Source organism: Schistocerca nitens, chromosome 12 (genome assembly GCF_023898315.1).
Source record: "Schistocerca nitens isolate TAMUIC-IGC-003100 chromosome 12, iqSchNite1.1, whole genome shotgun sequence".
Taxonomy (NCBI): Eukaryota; Metazoa; Arthropoda; class Insecta; order Orthoptera; family Acrididae; genus Schistocerca; species Schistocerca nitens.
The window spans coordinates 173,389,277-173,404,234 of NC_064625.1; positions in this window are offsets into that span (position 1 = coordinate 173,389,277).

Below are 14,958 nucleotides of genomic sequence, written 5' to 3' on the forward strand. Positions count from 1 at the left end.
GACATTACAGATTTGGATTATCCGCCACCTTCACTGGACGAAATAAAGATTCAGGTAATGAAGCTTATGAATAACATTCCCGGGGAAAATCGAATCTATTCGGAAGTAATTCAAGCAGCAAGGAAATGTCCACTGGAGAATTCAGCAACTGTAGTGCGCTTGTTTGTTGCTACGCCGTATCGATAACCCGATTTCGAATGTCACACCGGAAAATTGTAGAGCCGTTCCAATGCTGTCTTTAAAAAAAAAAAAAAAAAAAAAGGTTCAAATTTGTGTGAAATCTTATTGGATTTAACTGCTAAGGTCATCAGTCCCCAAGCTTACACACTACTTAACACCTAAATTATTCTAAGGACAAACACACACACCCATGCCCAAGGGAGGACTCGAACCTCCGCCGGGGACCAGCCGCACAGTCCATGACTGCCCAATGCTGTCCTAATCAAGCGTGAAAGATCGCTTATAACCTCGGGGATCGACACATACTATCTTCCTAATGAAAAAGAAAAGACTTTGAAATATATCCGACAAAGTGCAGCGCCGGATTCCTGACTGGAAATAAAGGAAAAAAGGCCCTATGAACATGTGTCCGGAAATGGACGGTGTGCGTGAAAGGACAGCGAATGGACTCGTAACACAGTACAGCGCTGCGACGCATCCACGTCACAACACACGTTCAGAGCGGCCTCCATGGGAATGCAGGTGACAGGGATAATAGCGATTGTCATGCTGGATACACACAATCGTGTTTTGGCGTACACCATGGTGGCCTGCCACTTCCCTGGAGCTCGTATTTAGGGTTCGTCTCAACATCCTGTAGAACATGGTCCTCCAAATCTGCCGGCCGAAGTGGCCGTGCGGTTAAAGGCGCTGCAGTCTGGAACCGCAAGACCGCTACGGTCGCAGGTTCGAATCCTGACTCGGGCATGGATGTTTGTGATGTCCTTAGGTTAGTTAGGTTTAACTAGTTCTAAGTTCTAGGGGACTAATGACCTCAGAAGTTAAGCCCCATAGTGCTCAGAGCCATTTGAACCATTTTAATCCTCCAAATCTGGTGCCCGCACAGTCCACCGCCTCCGTCTAAAAGGACCCATGAACACACAAACGCCAAAAAGAGCGTGAAATGATGTATGGCGTGGTTGGTGTCTCTGAGGGTACTTGTTTTGGTATATTCCTGCTGTCTCTCGACCGTTTCCATTCGCTAGCCGCACACAAATACCATCTCGACTTGTTCCCGATACGAATACCGGAGCCCTTAGCTGCTTACAGTTCGCTGCGCCAATGACAGCCTGCAACGACCCAGGAACACACGGCACGTGGTCAGAGGAACTGCCATTCTTCAACGCCATCTACCGTGGCGATGATGCATTTCCTGAGACATGTTCGTAGAATCTCATTTCCTCCATTTCCAGTCAGCAATCTGTCCCTGGACTTGGTCGGTTTTATTAATGTTCACCCTGTATATGTCGAGATAAGGTAAAGTTTACGATGTTTTAGTATTGTTTTAATGAATAGATGCATTTCTTTCCTGCATCTTCAACAAGAAGGTAGTCTTCAAAGAGTGTGTCGCCATTTGGACATTATGCCACTGTTGCTGTCTTCTCTCGTCCTGCTGCTGCTATCGCCCTCTAATCACATTATTAACGTTTCCATCCTTCCTTCCGGTGCACCTTTTAGTTGCCATGCCTCAGGTCAGATAACTCGCTGTCTGCCTGGATCGGAAACTACTCTGGGGGGACCACATTCAACACGTGACCAACAAAGCTAACGCGAGGCTCAAACAACTCTACCCTATGCTTAACAGGCGTAGTACGTTGAGTAGGAGGGTGTCCAGGTCCATGTACACCACACTTATCAGACCTCTGATGACGTATGCTGCTCCTGTCCGGAGATACGCTGCGCCCACACGCCTGCGCTGTCCCCTACAGCCCATACAGAACAAAGTACTCAGAATCATAAGCAATGCTCCGCATTACACACGCACCGCGGATCTTCTCCGGGAATATCGGCTAGATACTCTCTTGCAGGTATTCCAAAAACTCTCCACACGACTGTACAGAAACACGAGACACTCGCGTAACCCATTTATTTTTTTCTCTGAAGTACTACGAACACAACCATAGATGGAAACATAATAGACCAAAGACACTACTAGCAAGGAACTAAACATCCGGCACGGTAACACAGCAGTACTGGCGAGCCCCTGCAACACAGCTACTACTGGCAACCCCAGATGTTCGACCCGCCGAAAAACAGGCAAGGAAGCAGTACCGTACACAACACGAAAACCAGCCACCCCCCCCCCCCCCCCCCTAAACTGTGAGCTGATGTATGGCCGATCGGCCACTAAGGTAACGTCATACTGTTATAGGGACCCATCCATTGCAGCAGGTCCAGAAAAAAGCACAGGAGCCCAGCTGCAGCCCCATCTACAACGAGTACCTGCAGCGACAGATGCACGATACCTCGCACTAACATAACCACATCTTGCATGCAGTGTCGCAGCTAGCAAGCCGCTACTGCCCTTACTACCCGTCCTACTGTCGCAGAGGGTTTTTTCGCTTGGCCCTTGCCTTGCCACTTTGTTCCCTCTGCCCTTACAAACCGTTACCCTTAGATCGGTTTCGTCCACTTTCTGTCTCCTGATGGACCATGACAACTATAATCCTACCCAGATGCATGGACAACATCACAGCCCGCATCCTGTGATTCGAAAACTAACATATTGTACAGAGGTGACAGTTGAACTTTTGGTTTGGTCAGCACGTCGGTGTGGGCGTGGAGGGGCCCCATCCTACCAAAAAAAGCACAACACTACTCACCGAACTGAGTTGGTGACTCACAATCCGCGACAAACGATGACCGCAGGACAACTGCCTTGCAGCCACCTCGCTCGACTTTGAGTTTTTGTGATGGCAATTCGGCACCTTCACCATGGCAACCTTTACCAATTCCAGACTGGCGCACACAATGCTATCCATGTGCTTGAAGTTTCATGGACATTCCTCTGACGGCCTGACTGTAATCAAGGAGGACCCGTGTAGTGGAGCAGATCCAAGAAGACTGGAAGGTGGCAGTCATCTATCCTTCACAAAAGAAAGATGAAAAAATCGACTGTACCAAGTGAAGAGGAGTCGCCCTTCTGGACGTATGCTGTAAGATCCTGTCTGCTACAGGATCCTGTATACTGGATGGAATGCAGCCGCTTGTGAAAGAAGTGACTGGCAAGTATCGGCGTGGTTCCAGAAGGTCGTCCAACTGCTCACAACATCTCCGTAGTGTTCACCTCAAAGGTGTGCGAATGTGGCGGAGACCTTAAAGTGCTCGTAACAGATTTCAAGAAGGCCTACCACTGCACTCACCGTGCGAGTCGGATGAATGAGCCTAACCGAGTTTGCAATACCCAGGTCAAGTGCTAGTGTCTCTCACTGACTCACAGTACAAAGTGACACTTTGGCAGCAGATCATGGAGAGCTTTGAGACGTGGACATGGCGTCTCACCAGTATTCTTCAGCGCGACGCTCGAAAAGATAATGAGGTCAGCATTCCATAAGAATTTTGAAGGGATTGGGGTAAAAGGTGGGAAACGTTTTATTACTTTTTATTTCATTCTACTTTGTATGTATGAACAGCTGTGAAACAACTACGTAAACGATGCATCTGTGAGCTTACTTTAAAGTTACGCATTTGCGTAAGTGTATCGACTCCTAAAACCACGTATCTTATCGCTTGACTAATTTCATTCGTCTGATATTTTCACGATTCGGATATTTTGTTGTCTCTCGAGAGTTTTGTCGCTCTTTTGAGTTTCGTCATTCGTTGTCTCGCTCTCGTAAGGTAGGCCATTCTGCTGTACTCCTTGTAAAGATTATTACGAGGGTGAGTCAAACGAAAACTTTAAATCTGTAGTAACAAATCGAAATTTCGCGCCATTGTCCTATAAGTTGGTAAGCGTGCTACAAACAGCGTGCAGAATGGCCTTTAGGTGGCAGCGTAGTGCAGCTGCACACATACCGTCGCAGTATCAGTATAGAGATGGCCGCCCCACTTGCGACTTGCACCAGGGAAGGACAGCGTTCTGTTATTCAATCTCTTGCGTAGTGAAGGTGTGAAACCTACTGAATTTCATCGACGAATGAAGGTTCAATACGGTGATGCATGTTTGTCACAGCGCCAAGTCTACGAATGGAGTAGAAAGTTCGCAAATGGTGTGACTTCAGTGGAAGATGCTCCTCGTCCAGGTCAGGCACGACTTGTGACTCCACAGAACATTGCAGCAGTTGAAGCCATAGTGAAGGAAAACCGCCGAATGACATTGCAGAATATTTACAGGTTAGTCATGGGTCAGCACACCACATTGTGCATGATGTGCTCCAGTTTCACAAAGTGTCTGCAAGAAGGGTGCGACGGCAGCTGACTCCTGAAATGAGAGAACGACGTTTGATGCTTGTGAAGAACTTCTTCGGCACTTTGAACGAGAAGGTGATGGCTTCCTTGCAAGAATCGTTACTGGGGACGAAACCTGGGTTCACCTCCACCAACCGGAAACGAAGAGAGCCAGCAAGGAATGGCGCCATTCCTCATCACCAAAACCAAAGAAGTTTCGAACAGAGCCATTAGCAGGGAAGGTTATGCTGACTCTTTTTTGGGACGAAAAACGCGTCATTTTGGTTCAAAATGGTTCAAATAGCTCTGAGCACTATGGGACTAGAACCTAGAACTACTTAAACCTAACAAACTTAAGGACATCACACAACACCCAGTCATCACGAGGCAGAGAAAATCCCTGACCCCGCCGGGAATCGAACCCGGGAACCCGGGCGTGGGAAGCGAGAACGCTACCGCACGACCACGAGCTGCGGACCGTCATTTTGGAGCATTACATGGACTGTCACCAGTGCATCACACACAGGTCTAAAGAATCATCTGCGGCCTGCAATCACATCAAAGCGACGTGGATTGCTGTCAGCCGGTGGCCTTTTGCAACATGACAATGCAAGGCCCCACACTGCCAGTACAACAATTGCATCAATCACAGACCTGCATTTTGAGTGTCTTCCTCATCCACCATACTCACCAGACCTTGCCGCAAGTGATTTCCATATGTTTGGACCACTCAAAGACGCAATGGCAGGAAATAAGTTCCGTTCTGATGAAGAGGTACGCCACGCGGTGAACGAGTGGTTGCGCGGACTACCAGAAGAATTTTTTTCTGAAGGAATTTATGCACTTTGTAAGAGCTGGAGGACTTGCATTGAGCGTGGGAGGAAATTATGTTGAAAAGTGTTACAGCTTTGTACCACTTCTGCACAATAAATAATATTTAAAAAACTGTTTAAGGTTTTCATTTGACTCACTGTCGTATGTAAATGATAATTAGCCTCATTATCAAAGGTGTGCGTATGACAACTTGGTGGGAGCTCTAGTGTAAAATTAACACGTGTCATAACGAAACGATGTTTTAAGACCTGAAGATGACATCGAAGTTTGTCGAAACTAGTAGTGTTAGATAAAGAAATTTTATGGACTCTCGGCCATCGAATGTTTTTAGAATGGAACCACACATTAAATGGCGTCACTGCGGCTTGTTTTATGGGTATGTAAACACGGTAGTGATGTGTGCATTTACAAGACTGTTTATCTGACTCATCTCAAATGGCTCTGAGCACTATGGGACTCAACTGCTGAGGTCATAAGTCCGCTAGAACTTAGAACTACTTAAACCTAACTAACCTAACATCCATGCCCGAGGCAGGACTCGAACCTGCGACCGTAGCGGTCGCGTGGTTCCAGACTATAGCGCCAGAACCGCTCGGCCACCAGCGGCCGGCTGACTCATCTCAACCCGTATGTTTCTTACTGTGGAGTTTGTAGTTGTGTGTAGCTATGATGTACAGAGTGATTCTTACTAAAGTTTAATACCGCCCTAAGCGATGTAGACGACGCCGAGAAAAGTAATTTAGTATGAGACACGTGGGACGCCAACTGTCGGCAAATACCCCAAAATTGGATGGGAAATGTTGAACACGTAACGCCATCAGATGACGTACTACGCCGCACGTCTTAGCAGTGGAGCTAGCTGTTCTGTCGCACCTGATCATCCCAAACCAAGTCAAGCATTCACATGAGTGTGGCTCTGGGCCCACGCACGCTACTTTACCGCGTGGGGTTCAGGTCTTGCATCTGCCAGGCAATACTTTTGTGCATTGAGGTGAGATTTATTATTTTGTTTACCAGTCTTGCGGTCTCTGCTGCTTATTTGTAAAAAAATAGCCTACTCCGTCACAGGTAAATGAGTATCAGCTTCTGAATTGCTGCACTATCAGTGAATCACGTACGTTATCTTTACCAAATAATTGCGGCAAGCGAGGAAAAAGAAGGTAAAAAGGAAAGAAACACAAAACAGAAACAGCTTTTACCTTGGTTACAGCGAGAACAACAATTTTGTAACTTCTACGTTTTCAGCAGCTCGCATTTACAAACGGTTTTGCAGATTTGCACCTTTAGCTCTAATGCACGTACTGCATCGTTCAATCATCCCTTCACGCTCAATCCCCAATCCCCAATCGCTGCCCTTATGGCGATGTACATCATCAGATAACGTCACATGTTCATAATTTGCCATCCACTTTTGCTGTATTTTCCGACATACGTGACCCCATGTGTCACATACTAAGTTACTTGTCTCAGCGTCGTCCACGTCGCTTTGTGGGATTTTAAACGATAATAAGAATATCCCTGTAGATTTTGTTTATCCCATTGACTGTCCAATTCACGAGCGAGGTGGCGCGGTGGTTAGCACACTGGATTGGCGTTCGAGAGGACGACGGTTCAAACCCGCGTCCGGCCGTCCTGATTTAGGTTTTACGTGATTTCCCTAAATCGCTTCAGGCAAATGCCGGGATGGTTCTTTTGAAAGGGCACGACCCATTTCCTTCCCCATCCTTCCCTAATCCGACGGGACAGATGACGTCGCTGTTTGGTCCCCTCCCCCAAATCAATCAAGCAACCAATCAATGTGTGATTCCTTTATTCCACGACTGACTGCAAATTTCCTTGCTGCATTAGAAAAAAGAAAGTACTTTGAGAGCTGCGAAACGTTTTACAACCGACCATGCTGTTCAGTGTATGATTGTTTGAGAGCAATGATTTTATTTTTTGAAATGGTAGGGGGATTATTATGTGCTCAAAGAAGGTACGGAAAGCTTCCTCAGTAGCGCAAGCCTTTTGAAATCGAAACTGCCATTGACTGAATATCCCATTAGTACTCAGGTGGGTGGACACACACACACACACACATACACACACACACAGAGAGAGAGAGAGAGAGAGACAGGAAAGTCGGTAGTGGGTGAATGGCGCAGCGGGCGTCATCAGCAAACACGAGAAGTGGGCGGTGGTGCTCGCTGAATGGCGGGTTTGCTTTGCCCAGAGCAAACAGCACACAGGACACAGCACACACACACAGCCGAAGTCTCACAGTTCTGCCGCTGTGTTCCGCTGCTGGGTTTAACGACCGGTCGAACGGCAAGGTCACCACAGCTGTGGCTGTCTCTGTGTTTGGGAACACAGCCGGCCAGAGGTTTTTGGTAGACAGCTCCACTGTTACCTGCACTGTGTAAGGATACGCGCAGCACGGAGGAGTCGGGAATCATTCTAGCGACGACAGGATACGGACTGCAAACGGGGAAACCCGCTGACATAATCCTCTTCCGTAGACGGTACATTGTTGAGGTCCGGCGCCTGGGAAACGGGCATGTAGGAAACAACGAACCTAACCGTCTGTCGCTTCCTGCAGTGGACCTGCGGAAAGTGGATGTAGTTTCCACTTTGTCTCGAAACCCGGCAGAAAGTCCAAAGAGATCCTGGTCGTATGTAAAGTACCTAGCAGCAAGACGCAATTAATGCCCTTTCTGGGTAATAGAAATGGAGATACTATCGAAGACAGTGCTGCCAAAGTAGAGTTACTAAACATAGCCTTCCGAAATGCCTTCACAAAGCGAGACGAAGTAAATATTCCGGAATTAGAATCAAGAGCATGATTAACTTAGACGTAGATATCCTCGGAGTAGTGAAGCAACTTAAATCACTTAACAAAAGGAAGTCTTTCGGTCCAGGCTGTACACTAATCAGGTTCCTTTCAGAGCATGCTGATGCAATGGCTCCGTACTTAACAATCATATACAACCGTTCGCTCGACGAAAGATCCGTACCCATAGGCTGGAAAGTTGAACAGGTCACACCAGTATTTAAGAAACGTAGTAGGAGTAATCCACTAAATTACAGGCCCACTCATTAACGGCGGTATGCAGCAGGATTTTGGACCATATATTGTGTTTAAAAAATGGTTCAAATGGCTCTAAGCACTATGGGACTGAACATCTGAGGTTATCAGTCCGCTAGATTCAGAACTATTTACAAGGGGAGGCCGCCAATTGTAAAATTCAGATTCGCTTCATATTGCGCATAATAAAAGCTCATAGCAAGAGGTGTAATGTGGCAAAGCACCAAGATGCACTTCTCAGCCGTTGCCGAGAAAATCGACAGTTAAAAGAAACCGTTGAGGTGAAATATTCTCTACGATTTGTAACTTCCTACAGCGTCGTGGCGCAGCGGTAAGCGCTCGGGTTCGTAATGCGAAGGTCGCCGGATCAAATCTCGCGCCATGCAACCTTTTTTTTTAGTATTTGTATGGCAATCAGTTGCAACAATTATGCATATAATAAGTTGTTGAAAGTCGTTTGTCGTGGAAAAACTGGCGACTTCGAGCATGATTATGTTTTCTGGAAACAAAGTTGTATTTCACAAATGTTATTAATTGTCTTCAAATGTTTACACGTGTAGTTAACGGAAGACGTAGAAACGATATTCCGAAACGAATACGTATAGTGTAAGTCAGACGTTCGAATTAGAGACCCCATGATATATATATATATATATATATATATATATATATATATATATATATAGCGCCGGCCGAAGTGGCCGTGCGGTTAAAGGCGCTGCAGTCTGGAACCGCAAGACCGCTACGGTCGCAGGTTCGAATCCTGCCTCGGGCATGGATGTTTGTGATGTCCTTAGGTTAGTTAGGTTTAACTAGTTCTAAGTTCTATTCGGGAGGACGACGGTTCAATCCCGTCTCCGGCCATCCTCATTTAGGTTTTCCGTGATTTCCCTAAATCGCTTCAGGCAAATGCCGGGATGGTTCCATTGAAAGGGCACGGCCGATTTCCTTCCCCATCCTTCCCTCACCCGAGCTTGCGCTCCATCTCTAATGACCTCGTTGTCGACGGGACGTTAAACACTAATCTCCTCCTCCTCCTCTAAGTTCTAGGGGACTAATGACCTCAGCAGTTGAGTCCCATAGTGCTCAGAGCCATATATATATATATATATATATATATATATATATATATATATATATATATATATATATATATACATATTTGAATTACAAAAAACAAATACTAAAAAAAAGGCGCATGGCGCGAGATTCGATCCGGCGACCTTTGACTTACGAACCCAAGCACTTACCGCTGCGCCACGACACTATAGGACCGCAACAGTTTCTATTAACTGTCGATTTTCTCGACAACGGCTGAGAAGTGCATCTTGGTGCTTTGCCACATTACACCTCTGGCCATGAGCTTTTATTATGCGCAGTATGAATCGAATCTGAATTTCACAATTGGCAGCCTCCCCTTGTTAGACCTAAATAACCTTAGGACATCACAAACATCGATGCCCGAAGCAGGATTCGAACCTGCAACCGTAGCAGCAGCGCGGTTCCGGACTGAAGCGCCTAGAACCGCTCGGCCACAGCGGCCGGCTGTATTGTGTTCGAACATTATGAAAATTTCGTCATTTGGGAAAACAAAAAGTGAGAGTTAATGTAAAATATATCGTAACGTGATCTAAGCGTCTCTAGGTGAACCTTTCAGTTCGAAACCGGTAACAGCGCTATTTAAATAAATAAACAGCATTGTAAAAGGTGGCTGGTTGCTGTTATGTTCTGTGTAAGAGTAAACCTGTATTTTGTACACAGCCGCGGGCTAGATTGCCAGTTTTCGACAAAATAGCACTAATGGTTCTGTTCGGCTGTTTGGAGACTATTTGCAGCCATTCGTGGACTTCTTGTTCTCAAACAACGGTGGAATTTCTATTGATGACATTGCACTATGTCACTGTTCGGGAATGGTTTCAAGAACATTCTGGACACTTGGAGCGAATGATTTGGGCATCCAGGTCGCCCGACATGAATCCCAACGAACATTTATGGGACATAATCGAGAGCTCAGTTTGCAGACAAAATCCTGTACCAGCAACGCTTGCGCAATTACGGCCGCTTATAGAGGCAGCGTGGCTCAGTACTTCTGCAGGGGACTTGTACAACGACTTGTTGAGTTCGTGCCACGTCGAGGTGCTGCAGTACCCTAGGCAAAAGGAGGTCCTAAACCATATTAGGAAGTATCCGGAGACTTATGTCACCCCAGTGTGTTCCAGCAGATGAAACCCTGAAGCCGGTCATAAACACACATTTGCATCTTGAAATGTGACACAAACGCGAAGCAATGACAGATTGTACTGATACAGAAAGTCAAAGAGCACTAATTATTACCTTACATAAGGAATCACAGTCACAATTAAGAAATGAGTCAGTGTTTAAATGCTTACAAGTTTTGTGCTCAAACCACTACTGCAAAATACGGAAATTAAAAACTTATACCAGGTGTACCGGCATGAAATGAGCGTTAAGATACAAATGTGTCGATAGGGAACATTTGTTATGAACGACCCTTAATTATTTTTTGTTTGGTTGCTACGACATCTGTCAAAGATATTTAGTACACATCAAGTCATGGAACAAACATCATCGTATGTTTTCAACGTAATAACAATGTCGAATTTTGTACCAGAATGTGATGATTTGCGGAAAGCACTAATTTTTTATTTTCATTTGAAAAAAAGTGCTGCAGAGTCGCATCGAATGCTTGTCGAGGCATATGGTGATCATGCTCTATCAGAAGCAACATGCAAAAGATGGTTTCAACGGTTCAGAAACAATGATTTTGAGGTAAGAAATGAAGAACGTGGAAGACCGCCAAAAAAGTTCGAAGACGGCGAATTGCAAGCAATATTGGATGAAGACGATACGTTGAGTGAGAAGCAAATGGCAGCAATGCTAAATGTTGCACAACAAACCATTTCTGACCGTTTGAAAGCTATGGGAAAGATCCAAAAGTGTGGAAAATGGTTGCCACCTGAATTGAATTAAAGACAGATGGAAAGCCGAAAAACCCTTTGTCAAATTTTGCTTCAAAGACATGAAATAAAATCAATTTTGCATCGAATTGTTACTGGTGATGAAAAATGGATTTATTTTAAGAATCCTAAATAGGAAAAATCATGGGTTAATCCGGGACAACCATCAACATCAAAACCAGATCGATTCTGCAAGAAGACAATGTTCTGTGTTTGGTGGGATCAGAAAGGTGTGGTGTATCATGAGCTTCGAAAACCCGCTGAAACTATGAATAATAATCGCTACAGACAACAAATTATCAGTTTGAACTATGAATTGTGTTGTGTTGGCAGAAGAGCCAACACCGTGTTAGTATTGGAGGCCGAAATGCACGCGTTTTAGCTCACGCAGGCTGGCGTGAGGAGGGAAGGACTATACTAACGTGAGGTCTGGAACATGACAAGGAGTTAGAATTCAGAAAGCGGACGTACTTAGTTTGATACTTAACTTTAATTCATTAATGATGAACGTCGCTCTTGACGGTACATGATTCACAATATTATCTGTTCAGAATACATTGATAGTAACTGAATATGGCGCCTTGCTAGGTCGTAGCAAATGACGTAGCTCAAGGCTATGCTAAACTGTCGTCTCTGCAAATGAGAGCGTATGTAGTCAGTGAACCATCGCTAGCAAAGTCGGCTGTGCAACTGGGGCGAGTGCTAGGGAGTCTCTCTAGACTAGACCTGCCGTGTGGCGTCGCTCTGTCTCCAATCACTGACAGTGGCGACACGCGGGTCCGACGTATACTAACGGACCGCGGCCGATTTAAAGGCTACCACCTAGCAAGTGTGGTGTCTGGCGGTGACACCACAGTAATTAAAAACGCTTTTGTTTTAATGAAGACCACCCCAAATCCCGTATCATGTCCGTGACACTCCTTCCCCTATTTCTCGATAATACAAAACGTGCTACCCTCCTTTAAACTTTTTCGATGTACCCCGTTAATCCTATATAGTAAGGATCCCACACCGTGCAGCAGTCCTCCAAAGGAGGACGGACAAGCGTAGTGTAGGCAGGCTCATTAGTAGGTCTGTTACATTTCTTAAGTGTTCTGCCAATAAAACGCAGTCTTTGGATCGCCTTCCCAAAAACATTTTCCATTAGTTCTTTCCTACTTAAGTCGTAAGTAGTAGTAATTTCTTCGTATTTAGTTGAAGTTACAGCCTTTAGATTTGATTGATTTGTCGTATAACCGAAGTTTAACAGACTCCTTTTAGCACTTATGTGGATGAACTCACACTGTTTCAGTAATTGTAGTATCGCAACTTGGTATTAGTGTTAATTTTCTTTTCCCTACGTTCTTCCTCTTCTTATATACACGGTTACTAAAACGTGGCATCGTAACCAGAACAACGCTTTACACAAGAAGTATAATACTACCAACAACAGGCGCAACACTGAACTAATTCGAAACGGTAAACAGCAGAGAGACGATGTTCCGCGCTCTTAGCGCTTCATTTGTCACAGAAAACAATGTAGCCAACCCTTGCACACTCGCTGTATGCGTAACATAAGGCTCTGTATGCGTAACAGGCCGAGAAAATCCCAAGCAGTTGGCCAGGAAGTCACGAGAGGGTATTACACGCATTCAGCGGCCGCCCATTTCCTCTGCAGGCGTGGGGGAAAATGGTAATAACTCCACTTCTAGGACGAGTAGAACAATAATTCAAAGTTTACATTAAAGAGGAATGTTCCAATTAATTTTCGGTACCAAAAAAATTCGTAATTTTTTAGATTTGACCACCTCCGGCTCCCCTTAATAATTGCCAACTCCAAGTCTCGTGTCTCCCCTATTTCGCGATTATACAAAACGAGCGGTCCTTCTAACTCTTTCGACGTCCTTCCTAAATCCTATTCAGTCAGGATCCCATATTGGCAGCAGCACTGTAGCACCAGACCGATAAACGTAGTGTAGGCAGTCTCTTCACTGGATCTATTAGATCTTCTGTCAACAAAACACAGACTGGTTTGCTTCACCCACATCACCACCTGCGTGAACAGGCAATGTCGCTGACGACTTCATCTTTTGTGAGAATTATGAAATAACCATGATAAGGTCGTATACTCTTGACAGAGCGTAGGGGACGATGCGGGTGACCCGCGCCGCCGTACTAGGCAAGGTGCTAGTGGAGGTGGTTTGGCATTGCCTTCCTGCGACCGTAATCGGGATGAATGATGATGATGAAGACGACACAACACCACCCAGTCATCTCGAGGCAGGAAAAATCCCTGACCCCGCCTGGAATCGAACCCTTCCTTAAAGTCTCTTATGTCACTGTACACTAGAATGTTTCTCATTTCGTCTCTGCTCCTCTTATAGTGTTTTGTTAGCGTCTGACGTGCTCTCAGTGCCACCGCTCGGGTTTCAATTCCGCGGCGGGCAGTGGTTTCGGTTCGTCAGGCTGTCTGGTCACGTGTCGCCGAGAGATTGGCACGCCAACAGTCGTCAACCTCTGCGACTGATGAACGCTTTCCCTATCGTTCCTGGTATTGCAAGTTAAACGGCGGCTTAAAACGAGATACGTAATCAGCATTAGCGTCAGCCCACGGTTATATCTCGCCGGGCCTCTGGAGAGCGGAGCACCTCGGTCTCTCCACGCGAGGGCTACACGGGCCGGCGTAACCCCGGAGCACTTCAATCCCGCCGCCGGATGTCGGCATTTCTCCGACAGGGACCGCCCGCGCCTCCGCCCCCGCGCGGCCCTAAAGGGACTGCAGGGGCGGGGGCGCCCGCGGCGCGACCTTTTGTACAGGCGAGCCGGCCGGCCCACAAAACTTCCTGCCGGCGCCATATTTTCTTTACGCCCTTCGCTCGCCGAGCCGCGCCGCGCGGCTATTTTTGGCGCGCGTGTGTAACGTGCAGAGTGGCGCGCGAGTGCAGAGAGCGATTCCGTGCCGCCGTGAGTCTGAGTGCTGCGGGGGGCCGAAGTAGGGGCGGGGTTGGACCAGCACTGCGTCACAAGGCTTCCCACTGCGGTGGTAATTTGCCACCCTCTCTCCCAGCATTACTGTCCACAGTATGCGTTTAAAGGGATTCGTCCCACAGGGGTCTATACTAGGTCCGTTGCTTCTCTTTAAGTTTTCAAACATACATCCTTTACAAAACTGTTAAGCCACTTGTTGCCAAACTGCCTGTCGGCTTTTCTCTCGGGTTCTTCAGCCGACGTTTATCTCTCGATTTTTCTGACGTTTCGCCAGCACGAGTGGCTGGCATTGTCAAAGATTCACCCTCCATTACTGGTGGTGTTAGAACTACTGACAGCCTTGAGAGAGCCAGTCGTGACAAAACTTTACCATCTGGTGAGCAAGAGGTATGATACACGCGAAATACCCTCAGACTTCAAGAAGAATATAATAATTCCAATCCCAAAGAAAGCGGGTGTTGACAGCTGTGAAATTACCGAACAATCAGTTTAATAATCCACAGATGCAAAATACTAACGCGAATTCTTTACAGACGAATGTAAAAACTAGTGGAAGCCGACCTCGGGGAAGATCAGTTTGGATTCCGTAGAAATGTTGGAACACGTGAGGCAATACTGACCCTACGACTTATCTTAGAAGCTAGATTAAGGAAAGGAAAACCTACGTTTCTAGCATTTGTAGACTTAGAGAAAGCTCTTGACAATGTTGACTGAAATACTCTATTTCAA